Below are 26302 nucleotides of genomic sequence, written 5' to 3'. Positions count from 1 at the left end.
CCCCACCTTCATTACCGCAAGCTTGCTCTGTGGGATGTACTCAGACTGCGTGATTGCTAAATCAAATGGAAGTCACTGCTGACGCTCAGACGGGCACAGCAAACTGTCTCCTTAAAGGGTGTCTGTGTGCAGACCACGTCCCCTGATGCGTCACGGGAAGCCCTCCCATAGCACAGAGGAAAATCTCCAGGAAAACCACAAGGACAAACACAAATCTGGTCCTAAAATACAATTAAAATCTGCACCCCACTATTACCATGCATGCATTACCATTTCAGTTCACGGGTAACTGCGTGCTTCTTCCACAGAAACGTTTAATAGCCTACTCAGAATAGCCGGGAAGAACGTTTCCATTAGGCTCCTATGGTTCCACACCAAAGAAGAAAACACACATCAAGGAATTCCTGTGCTGGCACAGATTCTGACTTGGTCATCTCGACCTCCATGTTCACTTGGGACAAAGTACGGTCTCTACTGCGATGCAATAAATACGAACTGCATCATAAAAATATAAGAAATACTGTCCTCTATCTCCTCCCTCCTGCCCCACCCATTGTCCGCGAAAGCGTTCAGACACTTAGAAGGTAAAGACGTCTGGCTTCAACACTAGCCCTCCACTAACAGCTCTGGGACTTGAAACCTACAGAACTTCTCTCTCTCTCTCTCTCTTTTTTTTTTTTTTTTACAAAGTGCTTCTGGGATGTCACGGGCAGAAGCCAGGGAGGCTCCTGGACATGCTCCAGGGCGTGGACAGCCACCACACGGAGCTCTCGCCACCCCGTGTCAGAGCGCGGAGCTGACAGCCCGTTCCAGAGTGGCCCACCGTCCGTCCCCCCACCGCCAGGAGAGGGCCATGTGCGGGGCAGGGGTGCGTCGGCTTTGCTCACCTGCAGAGACGGCACCAAACTGATGCGTATAGAATGGCCAGGGCTCCCCCACTGGTCCTGTCCAGACTTTCTCTCTGGAAAACCTATCTTCAACAGGGAAAACGGACTGTTTCAAGTGCAAAACGAACCCCATCACTCTGTTACTTAACCCTCGGTGCTCACTGCCGGGAGTGCTGCTTGCAAAGTAGGGTCCCCGGACCAGCAGCACCAGCATCAGCAGGGAACAAGGTGGCCGCTGAGGCCCCTCCCCTGAAGCACAGGGTCTGGGGATAAGGGCAGGGCCAGCCGTGTGCCACATCACGCCCTTCCAGTGATTCTGATGCTCACGGAAGTCTGAGAACCTCTCACTGGAGGCAAGGGCTAGACCCCGATGTCTGTCTCCTCCCTGCCACCGTGTGGTTCCCGCCACGTGTTCTAACGTCAAGGGCCCACGTAGCACGATGCCTTTCTGCCCTGCGTGTACTGTGCTCTCTGCCTGAAATAATCCTGCTTTTTTCCTTCTTAGGGAATCCCACCTTTCTTTAAAGAGTCACCCCAAAAAACGATTGCTCTTTCTCCTAATTTCTTGTATTTTGCTTTGCTCTAACATGCTAAAGTGAAGGCACAAAGGAAAACCACCTAGGGTCAAAATTACTTTTGTAAGTCCTCTGCCCTGGCACCTGACACGCAGGCTCCCAATGTAATTCAGGCAGTCAGATGACAGACATGCATCTACAGGTAAATATTTAGATTTAGAGGCGGATACACAGACATGACAGGTACGGACACACACGTGCTGCTCTCCGTGAGTCTGCCTCTCTGGGAAGGATGGACACAGGAAAGGATGAAGGGAAGGACAGAAGAAGACTTCCATAAGTATCAAATTTAATCGGGCGGCTTTTCCTATTTAGCAGCTATATCTATTCACGATCTATTGTGCACAAAAAATATTAAAAAGAACCACTCACCTGAAGTATTTAGGAAACGCACAGCAAAGGAGCCCTAGCAGATGGTTATTATAATTTTTAGTTGGAAGAAGGGACGGTGGAGGCTGCTGGCGGGGGGCCAGGTCCTGGAGCTCCCGCAGCTGTGGCCAGGTCACCCAGCAGCTCCCCTCCTCACCAGGGGTCACACTGCCTCACCTGCAGGGTCAAGAGGCTGCACCAGCGAGCTTACTTGTAGGTTACACGCCAAGTCTATGTTTGCAAGAAACTCTTCCCTTCCCTGCTGTCACCTGCTTCCTTTTCAGAGCTAAGTGGCACTTTCGAGGCAATACTGTGCTCTGTCACCAAGCTGTGCGATTCTCTGGGGCTCGGTTTTCTCAAACAGAAATGCAGAATGTCTTATGAGTTGGTGTGACGATGGCACGATCCACAATAAAGCATTCAGAGTATTGGAAATAAAGTCTAGAGAGTAAGAACAAACACCCGCTTTCCCTTTTCCTAACCTGGCGGTGACCCATCAGCTGCGGACTCCACATGCAGTTGCGTTCTTCCCGTGGGGAGCCCTGAGACCGCCTGTTAGCAATGATTTATTCACCTCAAATTTCAACATCCAATCTTATTACCATCAAATTTAAGAAAACACACAAGATCTTTAAACTCCTCCTTTTCCGAGCAAGCCACACTAAGTGGAAGAATAATGGAGTTCGGCTGAAGAGATTTCCAATTAGGAAACCAAACTCCCGCTGAATCTTAACCCTGTGGTGGCCGGGCAGCGGACGTTTGGGCAGAACATCAGCCTGAACCATCTCGCCCGTGCTTTCCGGGTTTCTGCTGTGAGTCCAGGAAATGCACAGCCGGACCCGGCCAGCATTTCAGGCCGGGGACAGGAGGTCAATGAGCAGTCCCCAGGGGCTGCTGCAATTAAGTCAGTTCCGCTTGGTGCCTAAAGGTCACCTGGTAGATGTTGCACCGCTCTGGGCACAGGACAGACAGAAAAGTACGCCTTCGCTGTCCCTCAGGAGCTGACTCGCACAGTAGGGAGACAGGAAATGCACGTACAACAACTAGAAATAAGGTAAGTCAGTGCATAAGCCAACTTTGCTTCAGATGACAATTGTGGCAATGATCAAGTGAGAGACGGGGCTGATGTGCGGTGCTCGCCCCTGGCAGCGTGCATGAGCACTTAGACTAATTCGCTTAATCTCAGAACAATCCCATGTCCTGGGTCACTCGCCTTAGCCCCATTGCGAAGCCGGGGAATCCGAGGAAAGGGGCGCTTCAGCAGCTCGCAAAGGCCAAGCAGCTGCTGGCGGGCAGAGCCTGGGTGCCAGCTCTGTGCGCCTAGCTTACGAATGTGCGTCAAAGACAGACACAAGAACAGACGGAGACAGAGGTATTCTGCGGGAACGACCCAGGGACAGATGAGCTCCGGACGGCGTCCACGCCTCGCTCCACGCGCCTGCTGTCTGCGTCCCTTCTGCCGCAGCCACCAGCGATGGCCCGAGGCCGCTTTTCCTCTTTTTAATCTTTACCGTTCATATTTTTAGCCAAGCAAAGAGGAATAAGCATGTGGCTTGTTCCTGGAGGAAAGACATCTACTGTTACTAGAAGGGGAAGGAGAAATCCTCCGCACCGCAAGTTTGTGACTGTATGAAGGGGAAGGTCCCTGGGGAGGGGGTTCTGCAAGGCCCAGCTGGTGGCAAGCCCCGGGGAGCCCACCCACCCATAGCGTTGGGGTGACCCGTGTGCGCTGACTCGGGAGGGCCTGTCAGGGCCGGCTCGCCTAGAGGCCTCACCTGTTTTCTGGTAAGGGACCGAGCTCGCTGGCTATGCTCTGGATGGCAGTACTGAGAATGGGAGGGGGAATTCAGGGCAAGTTTGGGGTCAGCTCCAGGCAAAGCTTTCCACTCGGACAGCCCGGAGAGGGGCTGCTCCAGGACTGTGCTCATCACCCTGGAAACGGCCAACAGGCCCGGACCCGGATTTGGAAAGGATGTTGCCCAACTGGCAAACCCAAGGGGAAAACTGGGCCCAGAGAGCTCTACGGCCCCTCCACCCTGAGGGCCAGGGTCTCATTCTCCACGTCTGGTCCTTCGCTCCCCCCTCCCATTACCACCTTTGGTCTATGATGTGTGTGCACCTTTCTCCCTGTTCTGTTCTGCCTTATGATTTCACTTCTGTCCTGTTTGTTTCTCTCGTGCTTCTTCACTTTGGGAAGTCAGGTCTTACACCTTCCTCCGGGCACAGAGTCCCCGAGCGTGGATCACGTGCCCTGTGAGAGCGCGTCACTCAGTAAATGGGGTTAAAGGGACGCGGCGGGTCGAGTGTCAAGTTCCCTCCGCAGACCTGTGGTCGGCTGTGTGCTGGGTCTGAGCCTCGGGACCTGGTCTCCCCTCTGGCTCGTGTCTTGACCTCGTCCAACCGCCCGTTGTGGACACCTAAATGTCTGGACGACCAGGGCACTTTCCTCCGTCACTGCCTGATCCGTGCAGATGCCAGCGTTAGAGGGGCTCAGAGCATGCCGGACTTTGTGTGGCCGGGGAGAGGCTGGGAAAGGCGTTATGACATAACGGCGCAGAGACGGGAGCGGGCCTGCGGGAGGGCAGGGGTCAGATAAGGGAACAGGTGCTGCACACAGTCAGCCCAAGAAGAACACGCCAGCGCGATGCGGCTCCATGCGGTGTCGGCACTCCTGCAGGGAAGCCCGATGCCAGACAGAACAGACGGGGGGAGAAAAGACACCACAGCCTTAACCAGCTGCCACGGACTGGACCGAGTCCCCACCATCCACAAGTCAGGGTCCCAACCCCCAGGACCTCAGAATGTGACTATATTTGGCTTTTAAAGAGGCGATTCAGGAAAAATGAGGTCACTAGAGTGGTCCTAATCCATTAGGACTGGTGTCCTCATCCAAGAGATGGTGAAGAAACAGACATGCCCAGGAAGACTACCGTGTGAGGAGACGAGGAGTGAGGGCGTCTACATGGCAAGGAGGGAGGACCCGGGAGAAGCTGGCCCTGCCCACACCTGGGTCCCAGACTTCCCGCCTCTAAGACGTGAGAGATGAGGGCCTGTGGTAGGTCCTGCACAGCCAGCCCCTCAGGCAAAGTAATACACCACCTAGAACACTTGGATGAGAATCCATGTTACTTTTTGGGTGTTGGAGGTGGGATGCCGGATCGTCAACGAGCCTTCCTAGCAATCAGCCAGTTTCCACTGTCCATGCAGGCAGGGGCTCCGTGTGTAGGACCCACCTCAGTACCTATCACAGGTTCCCTGTGCTGGGTTCTCTGTGCACGTGGCTCCATGTTCGGATGCCCCTAGGATGTCTCAGGGGCCAGTGCCCAGGGAATGAGTGGGTAAAGCACCTGTAGAAGCCACATGAGAGGGAAGGGCAGCTGGAGCCTTTGTAGGAAATAAGAAAGAAGACACAGAAGGAGCAGATGCGTCCTGGCCAAGGGAAGTTTATCCAAACGCTGAAAAGGAGCCTCGGGCCCCAGGGCCGGACACACCAGCACGGGCTGCCAGGGGCGTTGACTTGGACTCCCTAAATAATATGTAGTCACGCCACAGCTTCTCACGTGGTTTATGCGACATTAAAAAGAAAGGTACGTGTGAGCTCACAGGAAAGATGAATAGGTTAATGAACATTGCATTCATCTTGAAAGGTTTACCTGTTTTCAATCATTAACTGTCCCCCAAACAGGCCCATGCTTACTACAGGGAGGGCTAGAGTGGATGCCATGTGTCACATCCTCCTTGGCCGTTCACAAAGGACGCCGCGGGAGAGATGGCGGGATTCAGGTGCGAGCACGTGGACGCTGGTCTGCAGTCCCGCCCCAAACCTGCCCGACCAGAACTTCAGGTGGACCGGAGCCTGAGGTGAGGTCTGCACACGGAAACGGCAGGGAAATAACCAGTAACACAGAACACTGCCACCCCCTCCCGACGGCCCCCACCCTGGGCTCCAGGCTGCTCATGCTCCTGGTGGAAGAAACCAGAGAGCATCGGGATGCACATATCTCCTTCCTGCACCTGGCTTCTCTGCCTCCTCCCTCTCCTCCGAGCACTTTATAAATAATTTACGTATAGACGTGGGCCCAGTAACTTGGCATTTCTGATGGAAACTTGACATTTAATCTCGATATGCTGTAAATACTTGCACAAGTGAGCGGTCATCTGAATCACAGTGAAGAATGCATAAATCACGGCCCATGTTTTTTTTCTTTTTTTTAAATTGGTGTTGAATGAGATATTCATTAAACCCTCTTTGCTACAGGACTAAGGTTTAGCATAGTTTCCAAGCACAGCAACAAAAAACCTACCTTCCAAAATGCTTTTTATTAGCAATGTGTGAGTTACCTACACCTTTCTGGACTGTTTCCTAAAAAATGCTTATTTATTCATTTGAGAGAGAGAGAGAGAAAGCAGGAGAAAGGCAGAGAGAGGGGCGGAGAGAGAATCCCAAACAGGCTCTACATGGTCAGCACGGAGCCCAGCATGGGGCTTGATCCCACAACCGTGAGATGGTGACCTGAGCCGAAATCAAGAGTCACCCAGGCGCCCCGCCTTTCTGGACATTTTAAGACTGCAAGAGCAGCTGGGGGAGGGGAAGAGTGGCAGTGATCCCACCTTCCCGGGTCACTCCCTGCCTGCAGGTGGGCCTGGACGTTGGGGACCCAGGCTGTGGCCCAGGCTGGCCGGGGCTCTGAGCCTGACGTGAGGTTCAGTGAGTCTCGAAGCCCCAGAAGAGGCATGCTGACTTTTTGTGTTACTGGTTGATCTGCGAATTTTCCCAGGCAGTAACATGTTTTCAACAGATTCTTAAAGAAGCGTGGGATCCAGTAGAGAATCCAAGAGAACAGTCTTTAGACTTGAGCTCCTGGAGGGAACGTCTGAGCTCACGCACTCTGTGTGGCACTGGTGACGGAGTCTCACACACGAGGACCCCACAGCGGCCGCATCCTCACACATCGGCTGTACAGCCACCCCCTCGTTCCTTAGGAAACCGTTTATCAGAGTGTGGCTCACAGTTAATCAATCCCACTGGTAACTAGGTTCCACGGTCCAGCGAGCATGTGGGGGATTAAGTTACATAAATTTCGGTGATTTACTATCGAATCTCGTCCATCTCGAAGACTCAACCCAAACCTGATTATTTTGTTCCTATTCACAAGTGTGTGCTACAGGAACCTGGGAGGAAGTGGGAGCCTCGGGTGAACGTCGGTCTGCCCTCCAGGCTGTCGGGAACCCAGGGCCCTTCCCTCCTAACTTCTTGCCTCCCTGGTCTTCAGTCCCGTTTTGGCTGAATCCAGTGGTCCCCAACTCCCTGCACATGCCACTGGGTCACTGCTCTTGCCCTGTCCTGTGCCTGGAGCATCTCTATGCCCACACACACCTCACCGGCCCACTCTCTTCACCTCCTCCAGGCAGCCTTCCCTGATTTCTCCTCCTGCAGGCTGGGTTCTGTCTACCTGCAGAACACCGTGGGCATTGTTCCACCACGACAGGCCCTCGCCAATGCCTACTGACCAGTCGCCGGGCACACAGCCCCCTCGGGAGTGTGAGTCCCTGAGGACAGGACACGCGGCTCACATCTCTATCCTGTGGCACTGACCCTGCTACACATTAGGTGGCAAATATTTTATGAAGAAATAAACATGTGAATATTGACAATTCAGGAAATGACTTTTTTAAAAAAGAAAAGAAAACAGGAAACTTCTAAACAGTGTGCGAGCTTCATGAATTCCCGGAGCGGGATGCCCTGGTCAGGCCAGCCCTCAGGCGGACTCGAGTTCACGGGCCGCTCTCACACGGACGCAGGCACACAGGTGCTGCACAATGTCTCGGCCGCATCCCACACGAAGCTCTCGTCCCGCGTCGGGCGCGTGGGGCTCCTGCAGCCCATTCCTCCTCCTGGACAAACATCTATCCTGGGCGGTGAGGGGAAGGGGCCCACATTTCCATCTGAGCCCCCGCCCCGCGTGCGGTCTCCTGGGCATTCCGGCGGAGTGTGCACCTGTCCCCGTGTGCCCGACCGTGGCTCTTCCTCCCGTGGCTCTTCCTCCCGTGGCCTCCTGCAGTCTGTGCTAATTCAGGAACGCTGGTGGCGGTGGCTCTGGCTGCGGGGACTGGAGGGTGATTCTGCTGGTGTGGCTGGGGGTGTGTGCACGCTCAGTGTTCAGGTCAGCGCTGTTCGTCGACAGAACGCTCAGGTGGCGGGCTAGGATTGGCCACGGTTGTTTCAGCGGGGGCGGGCCTCCTGCACACGCACGGGCGCCTGTTCGGTGGTGTGCACTTTCTCCCCGAAGACGGGGAATGCATGCGGCCCGCCACTTCCTGGTCCCCAGGGCCCCCCACCAGTGCCTGGATGAAGGGGCAGGACTTCTGTCTGTGCAGGGAAGGGTCTCATCTATCAGACCCCAGGCTGTGGACCAGAAGGAACTATCCAAGCCAGCGGTCATCTCCCCTCAGCTTGACCAACCTCTAGACAGGCGTCTTCCTGACACTGGCCCCCGACTCCCAGTTCTCAGAACCTTCACTTTACACACTTGTCATTGGCGACCTCTCCCCTGTGACATGGGACGGCCATCCCTCAGAAAGGCGCCCCTCGCAGAGATGGGGGTGGCAAGCAGCCCAGTCTCGGCCGACACCTGCCATCCTGCAGGGACCAGAAAGCCCACTTCCCTCGGCTACAGCCAGCGGTGGGGGCAGGAGGCGCCTGTGTCCCTGTGCGGCCCACTCCCTCCCAGCCTGTGGCACAGCCTCACCCAGTCTGCCTCTGACAGCTCCTGCCGGCCTCATGCAGCTGCCTGCACGACTCTAGGGGGCAGTGCAGTGGCCGTGACGCAGAGAGGGAAGTTCCCTGGCAGGCGCCTGAGCTCCGTGGCCGTGGCCTTCCTGCCAATCCCCGCCTGCGGAGCTTCTCGGGGTGATGTGCTCAGTGCCGCAATCCCACGGTGAAACCCACCCACGTCTCCCGCTAAGATTTGTTCCCGTGAAAAGAGGCATCACTGGGGAAAATATCTGGGAGGGCAAGACAGCACTCGGTCCCCTTTCCCACCCTTTCCCGCAGGTCCAGAGAGGGCAGCTGTGAGGGACAGAGGGAGGCCCGCTGTCCGAGGATGGTGAGGCTGTTGCCCGGGGCCCAGGCCCCCTGCCCTGTCACCTAGCCTGCCTTCCTCCCTGTGGGGAAGGCTGGAAACCGGTGGGCTGGCAGCGAGCCGCACCTGCTGATGGGATGTGTTCAGCTCACACAGCATTTCTTCTAATGAAATTCTTGCCAACATCTAAAAATGAGAAGATTTCAGACAGAAACCAGATTTCTGGCTTCTCCAATGCTCACAGGATCTGGCAGCGTGGAGCCTGAATCTGGGTGGGGCCCGGGCCATCCCTCTGGGTGCCGGCCCATCCGCCGGGCCTCTGCGGTCCCCCCTCCCCAGATGCGAGAAGGTGGCACCATAAAGAGAGTTTGGAGATGAGAAGAAAAGGGAGATTCCTTATGTATACTTTCAAATTTCACACTGAATTATTAGAAATTTAGAAACTCACGGGATCATGTTTCTGAGGCTAAAATGAATACTATTGAAAGAGCTCATTGCTTTGCTCAAGATGAAGGTTTTAGCTTCCGGACTGGAGAAACAAACTGGCAGAGGACAGACTTGAATTATTTCAGCATTGGGCGGCACCGTGAGGAAGCAGATTCCCCGAAAGCCAAGGTCGCACCTGTGCTAGGCTGACGTTAGACCTGCCATCAAGGGACGCACCCACCGTAAGGGCGCACTGGCCAGACCGGCTGCCACCCATCTGTGGGGATTCCGACACGGAACGGGGATGACCAGGAGCCCAGCGCGCTGATGGGGCAGCTCCCGAGGTCCGCGCTATCCCCACCATGCGGTCTTCCCATGGAACTCCAGACCCTGCAATGCCACAGTGACTGTCTGCACTCACACTCCGACAAAGCTGAGCTCAGAGACATTGGGAGCTTTGCCTCAGGTCGTGGGGCACAGCTGGAGCATCCAAACCCAGGTCACCTGCTTTGAGGGCAGGACACCGCCTTCTCTGTGCAGCCTGGCCCGCGGACGCACACGCAGCCACGGTCTGCAGCCTCGGGCCGGCCTCACGCCTGTCACCGTGCACGGTCTGGTGGTGGGTCTTCTTCCTAATTCTTCCAAACTTCAGCTGGGACGCTGAACTTGGCCACAGAAGCCAAGAACAGCCCGCCCACCCGCTTCCTACCTGCGCCTCCCTACAGAGCACGAAGGAGGCAGGAAGAATAAGAAACCTCCAAAAAGGCGAAGGAGGAGTTGCCTGCCTTCACACTCACGTGTTAAGAAATTACTCCTTGGAAAAACAGTGCACTTTTAAGAATTTTATTTGAAGAGGCAAATTCTGGCAGAATACTCTGTCTTGCATTAGATTTTTTGATACGAGTTCAGTCACAAACTAAGTTGGCTCCCACCAGTGCCTTCCACAGAGAAGATGCTTAACGCATATTGATTAACCCAAGAAATCTGAGAAGCGGATGCAGGCAGCCTCTAGACTGATTTCCAGTTCTGTGTATTGAGTCAAGAATACGAAGCCAAGGAACGAAGTTCGTTGGATACCATTTACCTGAAACAATGGTGACCACACAGTAGCTGCAGGATGTTTGCGTGTCATAGAGCCAGGCGGGCGTCAACGGAGCTGTGCACTAAACAAATCCTGACAATCACAGCAGAAGAAACATCGGGAGAAATACAATCTTCAAAGACAACGCATAGGTTTCTTATTGTTTCACCTTTAGAAACTGAAGAAAATCTGTGTCCTTTCATGTAATCTGAAGTAAAGGCACGGACAGGTCTTGGCACTCGGAAGCCTGCCTGGGGACAGTGGGATCCACCAACATCAGCCCAAGAGAGTCAGCCACCTGTCCTTCAGACGCTGCCCCCTCAAAACAGCCACTCCCGGGCAGTCGGCAGGTCGACGCGTCGGAGTGCGCGTGAGGCGCTGGCAGGACCTGTCATCAATCTTGCTTAGCGTGTCCCCGGAGGACTTTTCTGCCCCATTACTAGTATGAACCCGGGTTCCGGCCCGAGACACAGGGGACCACGCATGCTGACTGACGGAGGGGCAGACGGACGGCCTCCTGCCTGTTCTCAGGGTGAGGTTTTCAATCTGCCCGTTTCTTTTTCTTTTTTTTAATTTTTTTGAACGTTTTATTTATTTTTGAGACAGAGAGAGACAGAGCATGAACGGGGGAGGGTCAGAGAGAGGGAGACACAGAATCTGAAGCAGGCTCCAGGCTCTGAGCTGTCAGCACAGAGCCCGACACGAGGATCGAACTCACGGACTGCGAGATCATGACCTGAGCCGAAGTCGGACGCTTCACCGACCGAGCCCCCCACGCGCCCCTCAGTCTGCCGGTTCTCATTGCTGCACGTGCCCGCTGCCCTTCGAGGCACAGCTTGTGCGCGTGCAACACGTGCGATTGGTGGGAGACAAGAGGACACCCTCCCGTCCGCTGGGGCCGGCCCGCGCCGCGCCACGCCAGACTCGCACAGGAGTATGGGCTGTGAGGCTGAGAGTGGTGCCAAAGCCGTCCTCTCTGCCAGTCACCGGCCGTGTGTCACGGACCTGCATGCACGGTTCCACACTGACAGCACGTCTCTGTCCGGCCCCCACACAGGAGAGAAACTAGTCAGCTACGGTCCAGGGACTGTCTAAGCGGGAGAAGGTCATCTGGGTCCCCTTCCTGACACACACACCTGCACACCTGGCAGTCCTTGCCATCGGCAGCAGTGGGAGTTGCAGGGATGGCCTGGAGCCCTGCTGGGTCCTCAGCCCTGCCCTCCACGGCCTCTGCCACACCAGACCCCCTGCGAAGCGCCAGCTTCGCCCCCCAGCCATGCCCTTGAACAGCACGCCACCCACCACGCCCTTGAACGGCACACACCCCCACCCACCACACCCTTGAACGGCACGCCCCCCCCCCCCCGCCATGCCCTTGAACGGCACACTACCCCCCGCCATGCCCTTGAACGGCACGCCCCCCCTTACCCCCCCCCGCCATTCACTGAACAGCACGCCCCCCCTTCCCCCCCCCCCCCGCCATTCACTGAACGGCACGCCCCCCCACCCAGGGATCTCCAGAACCTCCCCTCCCACCCTCTGCCTATGCTTCCTGCCTCCCGGTGGGAAACCTCTCAGCAAGGGTGACTAACAGTAATGTGTATGCTGGATGGAGGTGGATGGGAGGGGGGTGGGAAGACAGGAGGATGGGCAGGACGGACAGGCTGGGGGAGGACAGGAGGGCAAGGAGGGAGGGCCAGCGGGCTCCCTCACACTGAGCAGCGCACAGTATTAGGAACCCACTGAAGTCACTGATAAAAACGGGATCAAGTCATTTAAATCACGATCACAGAGGCAAAGCCCAAAGGCATTTTCAGTAACAAACTGGGGGGGGGCACTTTATCTTCATACAGCACTCCCCAGACTTTTGCTAGGAATGCAGGTTCCTGGCCCGCCCCAGACCCACCGAGGGGAAGTTCTGTGGGGCCCTGCATGCAATGCCACAGCACCAGGAAAGCCAGGGTCCCGCTGGCCCAGCTCTGCCCTCTCATGTGCACTGAGGAGGAACCCCATCTCCACTTGAGTCTGGTGCCTGCGTGGGACCCCCCCCACCGCCAGCCCGCCGGCCCCCCCAGGCGGCCTCGTCACTCAGGTGCGTGGCCATGAGCACACGGGCCTGACGGGAGTCTGCACGCGGACCCCCAGCCCTGCACGGTGAGGGGAGCATGAGCCTTTCCTGGGGACACACTGCCCGTCACCACTTCCTGCACAGCTACGACCTTCGGGTTGGACCTCTAGCCCCCACCGCAGAGACACCCAAGTGCTTTTCTGGCTCCGGCGCCACATCAGACATACTCCCAACAGACATACTCCCAACAGAGGCTGCTTCTGGGGAAGGAGGAGCTGGACGGATTTAATGAAAGCGCGAGATCTTCATGGAATTCTCAACAAACCCTCCGAAGCATTCCTTCACACTCCATTTTACTGCACCTGTCTCCGTTCTTCTATCTTGTATTTGAAAAGCGACTTAAAAAACAGGTCAGTGTGTGTTGTACATGTGTGTAAGTTATGCGTGTGCAGTCACGTGCACGTTTATATGCACACGTGTGCACGGGTGCACTTGTGCGTAGCCGTGTGCACACGTGTGTGTGCATGTGTTCTCCCTCTCTTATTTGGGCTGTGGTCTCCACTACGTTTGAGTGACCCCCCTCCCCAGAGGGTCAGCATCCCGGGCCCGCACACACTGCCCGTCTTCTCCCTCCCCCACTGACTGGCCGTGCCCTAGGGTTTTAACCACGGAGCAGAACCACACGGCTGACACGAGTCGCCCCGAAGCCGCGACCCGGTTTGCACCCAGGTCCCGTGTGCAGGGGCGTGCGCTCCCTTCGGAGAGGCACCTGAGTGTCTCCTGGTGCTTCTGAGTCCAAGAACCTGAACTGCAAAGTTCCCACGCGCCGTGCTGGGCAAACAGCTGCCACGGGCGGCTGCGAGCACGGCGTGTGGGCGCCAGGCCGGTGCTAGGAAGCTGTCCTCGAACAGACAGAGGTCGGGGCCAGGAAGCGTCGGGCTCTACCACTCGGGAGCTGGGGCGGGAGCTGAGGACTGGCTCACATCTTCTCCGTGAGACCTAAAGACAGTCAAAGACCAGAGTTGGTCTTTTCTTGCAGCTATGTGAGAGTTTATCAGGTGTGCTCTCAGGGGGGACATAGGACGCTTTCTCCACTCACTCAACAGCAAGGCCGCTGAGAGGTGGAGCCTCTGCTGTGACTGATACTCGGCTATGATCACTCTTGCCAGTAGCTGGAACAGTGAAGGTGACCAGGCCGTGAAGGACTAATGACAACCACTGTGACCGCTGTGACAGCAGCAAGCTCAGAAGGTCTGACCCCAGCAGATCCCCCAGGAAGGGGCTGCGTGATTCCGTGGGTGCACGGTGGGCACGGCCACGACCCTCCGGTCCACGAGCCCGACTGCTCTCACCCCAGGAGAATGTCTGCCAAAGCTCGCTCCTTCTCAGAGGACCACTCACACCCCACACCCCACACCCCAGAGAACATGCGAGGCCACGCCCAGACTGATAGGCCCAGGGGCTCCAATGGGGACAATGCGTCTGCTTGTCCCCCAGGCCACCGGTCGGGGCACATCTCATTCCCCTCAGACGACATTCCCCTATATACTTGTTTGGATTGCCCATTTTTGTTAATGCCACGAATCAAACTCGGTGTACAGGAAGCTCTCACTGTGAGATATCAAAAGGAATGACTACGTCCTTCATCAGATCTGGGCTCAGGACCCTGTCGCCCCACTGGCTCCCAGCCCCGGCACATCCCACCGGCGTTCGCTCCGTGCGTGTCTGCCGAGTGAGGCGCAGAGGCTGGGGAGGGTTACAGGCGGCACCTCTGTTTGGACGTCCCTTACTGTTACCCGTTCTCTGCCGTTCCAGTCTGCCTCTCACCTTCTGTTTCCAGCACTCGCCGTGTTCACGGGGCTGACGCCTGGGCCCTCCACGCCCTGCCCGGCCTGCCTGGTGCCACGTGCCCTGTGCGGGGCCGTGAGGACTGACGCCCCGCTGCAGGTTTCGGGCCCCTCGTGAGGCCACGCCAGGAGCCGGAGGCATAGATGCAGCTGGAACCTGGAGCCCTGGGGAGACGGTCCCTGCTGACTGCTCAGCTACGATCCCCCCGAAACCTTCTCTCTCAGTTTCAGATGCCTTTTTTTCTCTCTTTTTATATTGATATTCTGAACTTAATAGGTTTCAAAATCTAGAAAAAGAGACTTTGTTTCACTGCTGTGAACATCCAGTCTCTGAGGCAAGCAGATGAACATGCCTGTGTCACCTAAAATAATTTTGTTTCCGTCTTAAACTACACACATGGGCTTGGACGGACAGACAGATCACCTCCTCCAACCTCCCTGGGGACAACCTCTGTGAGGGCTGGTGCTGCGTTACAACATGGGTTCTCTCCGCACAAACCACACGTGGTTTCACCCAAATGCGATCATACGGTCATGATTCCTTCTACTAAAAACTTCAATGTACATGTTTCCACCCTATTCCGCGTCCATCTACAACATCATCATGGTGGCTGTGCTGGATTTCATAATATTTTCTTTTACTTTGCGTGCTGAGAGAACTTCCTTTTATGGAAGATTTTTAGAACTAGAATTTGGGGGTCAAGTCAAATGAACATTTATAGGGCTTCTGATACATAAGTTTCCTCCAGAAGGCAGCATCAATACTCATCCTCCATAAAAACTGATGGCCGTTGTCATGCAAAAACCTAACAGTATGATAAGTAGCAACAAAAACTTTTTTTCTAATTTTTTTTTCAATTTCTACTTATTTTGTTGCTAAGAATACTGACATTTTTTTCATGAGCTTATTAAAGCTGTACTTTGTGAAATGATTGTTCATTCCTTTGTTGATAATATTACCTCGTGTTTCCCAAACTGAACTGAGATATTGTTTCCTAAAGTTTTTATGAAAATACGTTGCAAATATTTTTCCCATTGTGTTTCTGCCTTTTAATCTTGTTTAGGATTTTTTTGATCTATAGAAATTCGATTCTCATGTTAAGTCAATTATTTGTATTCATTAAAACCCCAGTGTTCAGTTTCATGTTCATAAAGGCTAACCCCAAGAGTTGCCTCAAATTTATCATAGTGCTTCTGTGTGCGCGTGCCTAACAGAAACCTCTCCGCGTGCCAAAGGTAGGCGATAACTACGGAAGCCAGATTGTGCGTGAAGCTCACAGACACACTGGGGACACATGTCCTCTTTGTCCCTGACAGGAGGGTGCTGGGCAGCACCACACACTTCCCAAGGCAGTTCACACCACAATGGGACAACGGCAGAGGCCAGGAGGCTCCCTGTCCACAGGGCAATTCCCACACCCTGCTCCAGGTCAGAGCTCTCCACCACGCGGGGTCTCCCAGCCCTGCTGGGGGTTGGGCAGGATGTGGGACAGCGTTCCCGCCATGCAGCTGAGATCCCATCCCCGAGATATCCTAGCCCTCCACGTCCTCCTCTCCCCGAGACCCTGTCCACCTCTCCGCAGAACTGGTTCCTAAGGTAGGGAGATGGAAAGGTGCACAGACGGTAACATGTCAGGGCCAGGGTGTGGCAGGTAGGGGCGTGCGGGGGAACTTGCGTCCAGGGTCCAGCGAGGGGACCACAGACTGGGCAGAGGACTCATACAGGAAGGACCTGCAGAGAAGGTCGCTGGACCAGGGTCAGGGTTTGGATCCTTATCCCAGCCACAGAACAGAGAGCAGTGGAAACTTCTATCTTCCTGGAGCGACAGAATTGCTAGTGAATTGTTATAACATGCGTGAGTCCGAATGATACTCCAACAAACATTTAAGAACATTAACATCTCAGTGGAGGTACCAGGATCCATCTGGGTAGAGAACCTTCAGGAAGAAAGGGAAACAGGGCACCGGGAGCACAGTCCCCCTGCGGAGAGACCATCCTAGGCTGGGAAGCCGTTTGCACCAGGTACGGGGATCACAGGCGCATACTTGGAGAATTTCCCGTCTGTTCCCTCACTCGCAGCTCTGCTGTGAACGTGTGTGCTCGAAAGAAAGCCACTTCCCTGGGACGTCACACCAGCTGCTCTGATGGCAGATGCATGTCCAGTAAACCCGGACAGACGGTGGGGAAGGTGGAGACGGGGTGGCGAGATGAGGCAAGAATAACCACCCTGCCCTCCAGCCCTCACAAAGCCTCCTTTACTAACAGACAAATGGCCCAGAAAGAGCTTACAGTTTCAGTGAGAGCCTGAGTCAAGCTGTGTGGCCAGGGGTGAGGGTGGGGGCTGCGTCGGGAAGGCCAGGGAACCACAGAGCAGAGCAGAAAGGGCCAGGCACAGGGCACCCTCCAGAGAGGAGCCGCGGCAGAAAGCACAGCCTCCAGGAGCCGAGTCCTGGTCCTTGACTGCACATCACAAGAGCACAAGGAGGCTGCGGGTGCCGTTGATTTCTCCCTGTGTTTTAAGAATCAGCTGGGTTTACACATTCAAAGCAATCGTTGCCACTTTACAAAGGAACCGTTTTCGATACGAAAGCCACATTTTTCCCATTTATATTCACTTTAAGATAATGTGTGTTTCGGTTGCTGGCAAAAAAAAAAAAATACAACATCTATAGGCAATTGTGTTTGGAATAGTATACGACAACTATGTAAAGAATTACAATTTAATGGGTCTATGGAATTTATAATAGAGCGATACAAAGTTTTGAAATGGTCAAGGTGTGTCCTGAGTTTATGCTCCTGTCTACGGCATCTGTGGAGCCACGGCCCAGGGTACTCCGCGTGAATGCAGACGTGGGCAAGAGGCTGAGCACGCGGTCCCTACAGCAGCCCTATTTCCTTAACTTCTAGTTCACAAACCCCAACTATCTTAGGGTTGAGGTTTAATATTTAAAGGCACAGCATACAGTGTCGTCACATTCTGCGGATGCCACATCTGTGTGAGGTGACTGGACGGAAGAGGGCACCACTGGACCCGTCAGCCCTTAAAAATGGTAACTCTAGGGGTGCCTGGGGGCTCAGTCGATTGAGCGTCCGGCTTCGGCCCAGGTCATGATCTCACACTTCGTGGGCTCGAGCTCCACGTCAGGCTCTGTTGCAGACAGCTCAGAGCCTGGAGCCTGCTTCTGATTCTGTGTCTCCCTCTCTCAGCCCCTGCCTCATTCATGCTCTGTCTCTCTCTCTTTCAAAAGGAAATACGCATTAAAATTTTTTTAACTAAATAAAAATAAAAACGGCTACTCTGGTCAGAGTGGTGCTTCCTTCAGGTGGCCTCACGGGAGTGAAGCATCACATAACTGCTTTCCGTTACTTCTCATTACAGGTTCCAGAAAGAGTAAATGAACACCAATGATACGTCTCCTATTCCCACCTATTCCTAAGCCAGGTGACAGACCTTGGCAGTCATTTTCCAGGGCAATTCAGGGTAAATGCAGAGGCTCACCCAGAGATGGCTCCACAGATCCCGGAAGAAGGGGCAGGGGGCCAGGGGGCACCAGCAGAGAGGCGGTGTAAGGAGAAGTTGGCACGTGCCCGCGGGACAGAAACCAGCAGCGCCCATGGGCTGTGCTCAGAGTCTCTCAGGTCCTCCTGCAGCCACTGTGTGTGCATGGCGGCCGAGACCGCGGACCTGGCCCGTCTGCAGGACGCACGACGGGAGCAAGGACGGCCCAGGCTGGAAGCTGCCCCCAGAGGCGGCCCACGTGTGCACGCGGTCGGGAGCACGTGCCCTCTCCACACCCAGCTTCCTTCCTGGAGGGCTGTAACTGCCACGATGCCAAGTGCACTGTGAACATGCTCTCTTAATTTCACTGCAGCTCTGGGGTAGGGATTACAGCATCATTATACCAGCAATAACCAAGAGGCTCAGGAAAGTCAAATACTTTTCATTTGAGGCATCTGTCTGGTTCCAAGGCCTATGGCCCTAACCATCACGCTGTCTGCCTCTTTATGAAATGGAAATTATCATCTGTCCATTCTACTTCCCAGGATTATTGTGCACAGATCAAATGAGCTAATGCACATGGAGAGCTATGAAAGCCACAAATTATATAAATGCAAAGTGCTATGTTTTAGCTACAATTCTACCACTAAGGGAAAATATGCATTTATTATGTTTTTATAATGTTTATCTATTTTGAGAAGAGTGAGCGGGCACGTGAGTCAGGGAGGGGCAGAGAGAGAGAGGAGAGAGAGAGAATCCCATGACCTGGGGATCAAGAGTCAGATGCTCAACTGACTGAGCCATCCAGGTGCCCTGGAAAATATACACTGAAAAATAATCAGGTTAAAAATGCATAATCTATTTTCTTGAAATAGTTGAGAGAGCTTATCATGTCAAAATGTATAAAACAGGAGACTTCATATAAAAAAATGGAAGTACTGACAGAAACTATTTTCAAGGAACAGAGAGAAACTTTGATCTGGGTGAAATGTTTTTTATAATTTTGAACTAAATGTAACCTCTTTAGATTTTAGCAGCCCAAAGTAGGGGAAACTATATAATGTAGTTTTCTGTGGCTGATGAAAGAAATCTAACAAGTGTATCTGTAGAAGAAAAACAACAAGCTGACAGCCGGCTCGGGAGGAATCGTACCTGCATGCCCAAGGAAGGGGTGCCAAGCATTCCTCCAAATTCCATTTCATATAAAGCACACTGAACCCCAGTGAGTTCCCTTGGTGTAAACATGGCATCAAAACTCAATCACTCAGGGCACCTGGGGGCTCAGTCAGTTGAACGTCCGACTTTGGCTCAGGCCATGATCTAGTGGTTGGTTTCTGAGTTCGAGCCCCACGTCGAGCTCTGTGCCGACAGCTCAGAGCCTGGAGCCCGCTTTGGATTCTGTGTCTCCCTCTCTCTCTGCCCCTGCCCCGCTCATGCTCTGTCTCTGTCTCTCTCTCTCTCAACATGAGAAAACAATATAAAAAAACTTAACGGCTCATTTTCAGGGGCAGCTAAGCTAAGTTCTCCACAGCGAGGATCTCTTCAAAGAGCTAGGTAAAATGTGCCTCTAAATTGTTCTCTGCAAATCAAATCAGGAAGCCGCTAAATGTGATTACTTAGAGGTGAGCCCTCTTAGGATGTCTGATGTGCTGAGTCATCTGAACCAAGAACACATCCTCGACAACAACATGTATCCCAACAGAGAGCCCAGCCTTCATTCTTTGGTCTCTTCTTTATTCATTCAACAAATGTTTGCCCTGCACCTGCTTTGAACCAGATGGCAAGCTGTGCAGAGATGCACACGGACCCAGGAGCCCTCAAGATGGATGGCTGTGATAGCCCAGCCAAGGTCACGGTGTGGAGGGAAGAAGAGTCGCTAACGGGTACCAAGCAGACACTCGGTCTCTGGCACACGCTGCCTCACTGCATCCTCAGGACAACCTCATGAAGGAAGCGTGAGTGTTCCCATCCTACAAATGAGGAAACTGAGGCACAGCATGGTTTGGTAAGTTGCTCAAGGTCCAGCAGGCCAGTAACGTGCTCAGGGTCCAGCCACTAGTGGGTCCTGAAAGTCTGAGGGCAGAATGCAGACTTTGAGCTGCAGTGGAGCCCAGTAGAGAGGGCGGGCTCAGCTCTGTCTCTGTGGTGACAGGAAGAGCTTCCCGGAGAGGATGTCAGCTGTCCCTGAAGGACAGATAGCTGCGCCCCAGGCATTCACACAACGTGAGGGGAATGTGGGCTGGCACATGGGGAGAGCAGATATCAGAACGGAGCACAAGGTGTGAAGGGCTGAAAATGTCAGGAGCCCCCATGGTGAGGGGGAGGTGGCTGGGCCGCACTGAGGCCAGATTTGTGCATTTCAGGAGTAGCCCATCAAAGTCCCCTATGTAACGGGAGCCAACGTAGGGTTATCAATGTCTTATTTTGTTAAGGAATAAAATAAAAACAAAACCACCATTTTTATATTAATATTATAAAATAATATAAAAATGTGGAAAGGAAATAATCTCAAAATAAAGACCAATCCTTTAACATGAATGCATTGAGCATTTTGTTTTTTAAATCTTACCACACGATTGCATCAAAGAGAACGAAGTACTTGTGAATAAGTTTTGCCAAGGAGGTGGAAGACTTGTATTCTGAAAACTGTAAGACTTTGAAATAAATTGAAGACAACACAAATAAATGGAAAGATATTCCATGCTCATGGTCTGGAAGAATTAATATTGTGGAAGTGTCAATACTACCCAAGACAGTCTACAGATTCAATGTAATTACTTTGAAAATATCAAGTAGTTTTCACTGAATTAAAACAAAGAATCCATAAAAGACCCTGAAGAGCCAAAACAATCTTGAGAATTAAAAACAAAACTGGAGGCATCACAATTCCGGACTTCAAGCTGTGTGACAAAGCTGCAGTGATCAAAACAGTATGGAACTGGCACAAAAACAGATACCTAGATCAATGGGACAGAATACAGAGCCCAGAAAGAAACCCATATTTATATGGTCAATTAATCTGACAAAGGAGCAAAGAATATCCAGTGGGAAAGAGTCTCTTCAATGACCGGTGTTGGGAGAACCGGACAGCAATGTGCCAGAGAATGACCCTGGAGCAGTCAAGGTCCACCACCCACAAGAACAAACTTGAAGTGGATTAAAGACATGACTGTAAGACCCGAAACTATTAAAGTCCTAGAAGAAAACACAGGCAATAAGCTCTGTGACTTCAGTTTCAGCAACATGCTTCTGGACCAGTCTCCTCAGGCAGAGGCAAGTGAATCTCAAATCAACAAGTGGGACCTCTCCAAACTCAAAGCTTCTGCCCAGCAGGGGAACCATCAACAAAGGGAAAATAATGAGAGAAGATAATTGCAAAACATACATCCAAATAAAGATAAATAATCAAAATATGTAAAGAACTTAAAACACTTACTAGACAAAAATCAGTCCAATTTAAAAATGGGCAGAGGACATGAACAGACACTTTTCCAAAGAAGACATCCAGATGCAACAGACCCATGACAAGATACTCAACATCACTCACCATCAGGGAAACACAAATCAAAACCACACTGAGATACCACCTCACACCTGTCAGAGTGGCTACAATTAACAACTCAGGAAACAACGGATGCTAGCGAGGGAGTGGAGAAAGGGGAACCCTCTTGCACTGTTGGTGGGAATGCAAACTGGTGCGGCCGCTCTGGAGAACAGCATGGAGGTTTCTCAAAAAGTTAAAAATAGAGCTACCAGTATGATCCAGTAATTCTACTTCTGGGTATTTATTTGAAGAAAATGAAAGCACCAATTTGAAAAGGAACATGCACCCCTATGTATAGTACAGCAGTATCTACAATATCAAAGCTGTGGAAGCAGCCTGAGTGCCCACCAGCAGATGAATGGGTAAAGGAGATGTGGTGTGTGTGCAGTGGAATCTTGTCCAGTCATGAGGAAGAGACCAATCCTGCCATTGTGACAACACGGATGGACCTAGTGGGTATGGTGCTCAGAGAAAGACAAAGACCATCTGTTGCCATTTGCATACGGAATCCAAAAAACAAAGGAACAAACAAAACAGACACAAAAAGTAACGCAAACACAGGGAGCAAACTGGTGGTTCCCAGAGGGGAGGCGGGCGCAGAGGGGGTGAAATCAGTGACGGGGATGAAGAGCTACAAAGTTCCAGCTACGACATAAGCAAATCATGGGGGAGGAAAGTGCAGCACAGGGAACACGGTCAGCAATACTGTAATCACCTCGTGTGGTGACAAGACAGTGACGGAACTTTCTCTGGGCATAATTTCATAAAGTACATGAGTACTGAACCACTGTGATGTGCACCTGAAACTACCAGGATATCCTACGTCCATTACATGTCCGTAAAAAACCAATCACTCAGTCTCCCCACAGTGCCCTGGTTTCTGCATCTGCTACAGGCCGGTGAAAGCTTTGTTACAGGTGGCCCAGGTCCTGACCGGGGCCGGACGCTGCTGCTGGAAGCAATGTGCCATGCCGGGGAGTGAGGGGCTCATCAAAAGTGGATTGCTGTCGTGGGCTGGACTGTGGCCCCTGAACTCATGTGTGGAAGCTCTCACCACAGGACCTCGGAACGAGACTGTATTTGCAGATGGAGACTTGACAGAGGTGACTTAGGTCAGAGGAGGCTGTTCACGTGGCCCCAGTCCAACTGCTGTCCTTCTATGAAGAGGAGGAGGCTCAGCACACTGAGAGACCAAGGACACACGAGGATGAAGGAAAGACCAAGTGAGGACACAGGGCAGGAGGTGTCCACTCGCCCAGGAGAGAGGCCCCAGGAGGACTCAAGCCCGCCCACGCCAGGATCCCAACTTCCTGCCATGGGAGTAAATGTCTGTTGTCTAAACCACCCAGTCCATCGTCTTAGCCCATTCAGGTGGCCAGACACACACCACAAACCGGGGGGCTCATAAACAGGGGCATCACAGGGCTGGAGGCTGGGAATCCCACGTCAGGTGCTGGCACGTTCCCGGTCTGCTGAGACTTGCTTTCCGGGTCATAGACAGGGTCTCCTCCTTGTCTTCAAGTGGGGCGGGGGCGGAGGGCGGCTGAGGGAGCTCCGTGGGGCTCTTAGAAAAGCACTAAACCCACCATGAGGGCTCCACACTCATGATGTTATCATGTCCCAGAGGCCCGAGCTCCTTTGACCATCACATTGGGGTTAGATTCCAACATACGAATGGGGGGGCCACGGGGTCAGTTCACGGCATGTGGCACTTCATCATGGCAGCCTGGAAACTAACGTGGCCAACCCACGTAACGTGAGTAACTGCAGCTGTGACAAGAGGAGAGCACATGTGGTCCCAACGAGCTCCCTTGTTCCTTGTTCCTATGGTCACCACCACCAGACACAGGAGCCGGCACCTCTAACGCCCCACGACTAGCGCTTCCTCATTCACGTGACTTTTGCAGGAACCGAGTGGCATAAAAATGGACATGTGCTGAAACACGCGGGAAACGTTTCTAAATACAAGGTTTCTTGTCCCTACCGTGTTGCCCTCACTCCGGCCACGGCCTGCAGGGAGCTACGGACGCTGACCGGCTGGGAAACGGTACTTGTGCCAAGCAGGGTGAGGCATGTGAACACACGTGGAGCTGGAACCCAGTCCCTTGGCCATGAGCTTGAGGACGAAGCACACGATTTTGTGCCCAGTGCACAGAGAGACCTCAAACAGCAGTTCCCCTCTCCCCCACAGCATCCAACACCCCTCTTCGGGCACAGCCGCTCATAAAACATAGATGTGCCGAAATCCTTGCCTTGGGATAAGCCGGGCATGTGGTGGGTGTTCAGTAAGGGGTTAACTTGGCAGGTCCGGGAGCTCCAGCCCCACACGCTCCAGAGAAAGGGGTGGCCCTTTACGGCTCCTGGGAGTCAGCCTCTGAGCCCTTGAAATGTCCTGCCCGGTCAGAGCGTCTGTGTTTATCTGGGACCGGGCTGCACTAGATCCTTGATGCTGACAGTGTGATTTATGGTGAATGCCTATTTTTGTTTGCCTGGGCCCCGGGCCACGCGGCGCCTGTTTGACCTCTGGGGCTGGAGGTGGGGTATCTGGGTCAGTCACATGAGTGCCCCACGCCTTCGTGACCGGCCCCCCAGCAAAGCCCCGCACACGAGCCGGGTGAGCCCCCATGGGCAGTACGCTGTACGTGTCCCTCAGGGCTGGTGCTGGACAGTTACGTGCCGTGGCTGCACCGGCCCCCCGTGTCATCTGGACTCTGCCCTGTGCAGAGTTTAATGGTTACCCTTTTGCTGATAAAACGTAACTATGCACCTAACAGTTTTTCTGGGTCCTTCTAGAGAATCATTGAGCCTGAGGGTGGTCCTAGGACACGTGAATAATAAATACGCTATCATCTACCAAGAACTGGTCAAGGTCTATGTCTCAGTTCAAGGAACATGAGGAAAAAGTAGAAAAGCGAATGTGGTAAGAACAGATTTCTCAATACTCTGTGAGCTCCTCAGTGTGAACGCGTGCCAAAACCTGACATTTAAAGGAAAAGAAGGAGCAGCTGGGCCCTCAGCACCTGTTTTCCCATCTCAATTTCAGAGCTAAGGCGGCACTTAGGAAGTAGCTCAGGATAAATGCGCACAGGAGGAAAGAGTCGCGAACGGTATTTACACTATTGCTGTCCCTTCATCCACGGAGGAGAAATGCCACATACAGAGTGGATGACACTAGCTGGCATTTCAACAAATATGGTGTGTTTTACAGGCTCGCTAATTTCCACCGTGAAGCTCCATTTGGTCACTTCGGCTAAAGAGAGGACAGGGAAATAAAGCTAGAGGGGAGCGACCTCGTCTCAAAGTTCAGCGTTCCTCAGTGATGAGGCGCTGGCTGAGATTCTAGCACAGCCTGGAATCCACCTTTCTGTACTTGTACATATCAGGAAGCAAACCTCATGCTGAAGCTCCAAACATGCCAGCCTATCTGAAAAAAAAAATGCAACACAAAACCACAATAGAAAAAACAAAAAACCCCTGAAAACTCAATTTCCTTTCACTCATCAACGCCTGAAAATCACATACCAGACAGTGTGGTCCTCAGTCACAGTCCCAACTTCCGAGCAGGATTATCTTTTATCTTTTTTTTTTTTAATGTTTATTTATTTTCGAGACAGAGAGAGACAGAGCATGAACGGGGGAGGGTCAGAGAGAGAGGGAGACACAGAATCGGAAGCAGGCTCCAGGCTCCGAGCTGTCAACACAGAGCCCGGCGCGGGGCTCGAACCCACGGACCGCGAGATCGTGACCTGAGCCGAAGTCAGACGCTCAACCGACTGAGCCACCCGGGCGCCCCTCTTTTATTTTTTTTAAGTGAGAATTGTGAATATGTACAGTGTACAACATGACGTTCTGAGGGCCGCACACAGAGGAATGATTCCCGCAGCCAAACGAATTCATGGCTCCTGTCCTCACGGTCAACTGCGTGCGTCCTGAGAGCACCTGAGGTCTGCTCTCCCACTAGTTCCAGTATTCAATACAGTATCATTCACCATGGTCACCGTGCCCTGCAGGAGGTCCGGGACTGACTCCTCCCCCACGGCTTTGTCCCCTTTGGCCAGCGCCTCCCCCCGGTCATCACTGTTCTATGCTCTGTCTCCATGTATCCGACGCTTTCAGAATCCACGTATCGGTGAGATCCTGCAGCTTTTTTCCTTCTCTGAGTGACGTATCTCACTCAGCATAAGGTCCTCCGGGTTCATCCGTATTGTTGCAAACGGCTAGATTTCTTTTCTATGGCTGGGTAATATTCCATTTTATATAACAGTTTCTTGTCTTTGACCACTTGCTTTTCTCCATTCAGGCAGGAACGTGTTTTCTTCTGTCGATGCCCAGTCTGTGAAAGCAGGGACCACCTTGGCGGACACTTAGTGAGTTGTGGGATCCATTCGCCCCACCTCGTGTTGCCATCTTGAGTCCGTAGAGGAGCCCGATGGCTGCACGACGGGCCCACAGGACAGTCCACCAAATACTCACTGAGCACCGACAACACGCCGGGTGTGTGCTGGGCTGTAGGGAAATGGGAAAAGACCCTCGTCCTCCCCCCGCCCATCCCAAGCTTGCGTCCCGTCTGAAAGAAATTGGGACGCTGATGGGGAACCAGGTAGCTAGGTGGGCGAGTGCTAATTTTTAAAATTTATATTGGGAGAGCTAGAGATCCTCGTAGGTGGAGCTGAGCCACGTCTGCTCTTGACCCCATGCTTCCGCTGCCCAAAATCAACCCGTGAGCGTGAGGTCTGGCCTTCAGCCCCTGCTCTGGCTGCCCTCCTGGAGCGCCTCACTCACGATGGCTGCACTTTCTGCCGATGCTTCTCCTTTGTGGTCTCAGCTCCCTTTCACAGGCAGTGAGGTCACTGAGTAGGACCGAACAATTTCACGAAAGTTAATTAATTGCAAGGATCGGTTTGGTTAAGAGAAAATGCTCAC

At 53.1% G+C, this 26302-nt stretch overlaps 1 protein-coding gene and 1 non-coding gene across 9 annotated transcripts in view; both read right to left on the bottom strand.

Moving 5' to 3' along the window:
- Positions 1 to 26302, bottom strand: part of DLGAP2 (DLG associated protein 2) — a 781526-nt gene that overhangs the window by 247773 nt on the left and 507451 nt on the right. The window lies entirely within an intron of this gene.
- On the bottom strand, positions 25083 to 25167 carry TRNAR-UCG (transfer RNA arginine (anticodon UCG)). The gene has a single exon. It is a non-coding gene; the product is annotated as a tRNA-Arg (tRNA).

The sequence above is a fragment of the Puma concolor genome, chromosome B1 (genome assembly GCF_028749965.1).
Source record: "Puma concolor isolate L17-30 chromosome B1, mPumCon1.1.hap2, whole genome shotgun sequence".
Lineage (NCBI taxonomy): Eukaryota > Metazoa > Chordata > Mammalia > Carnivora > Felidae > Puma > Puma concolor.
This window is presented reverse-complemented; position numbering and strand designations above follow the sequence as displayed.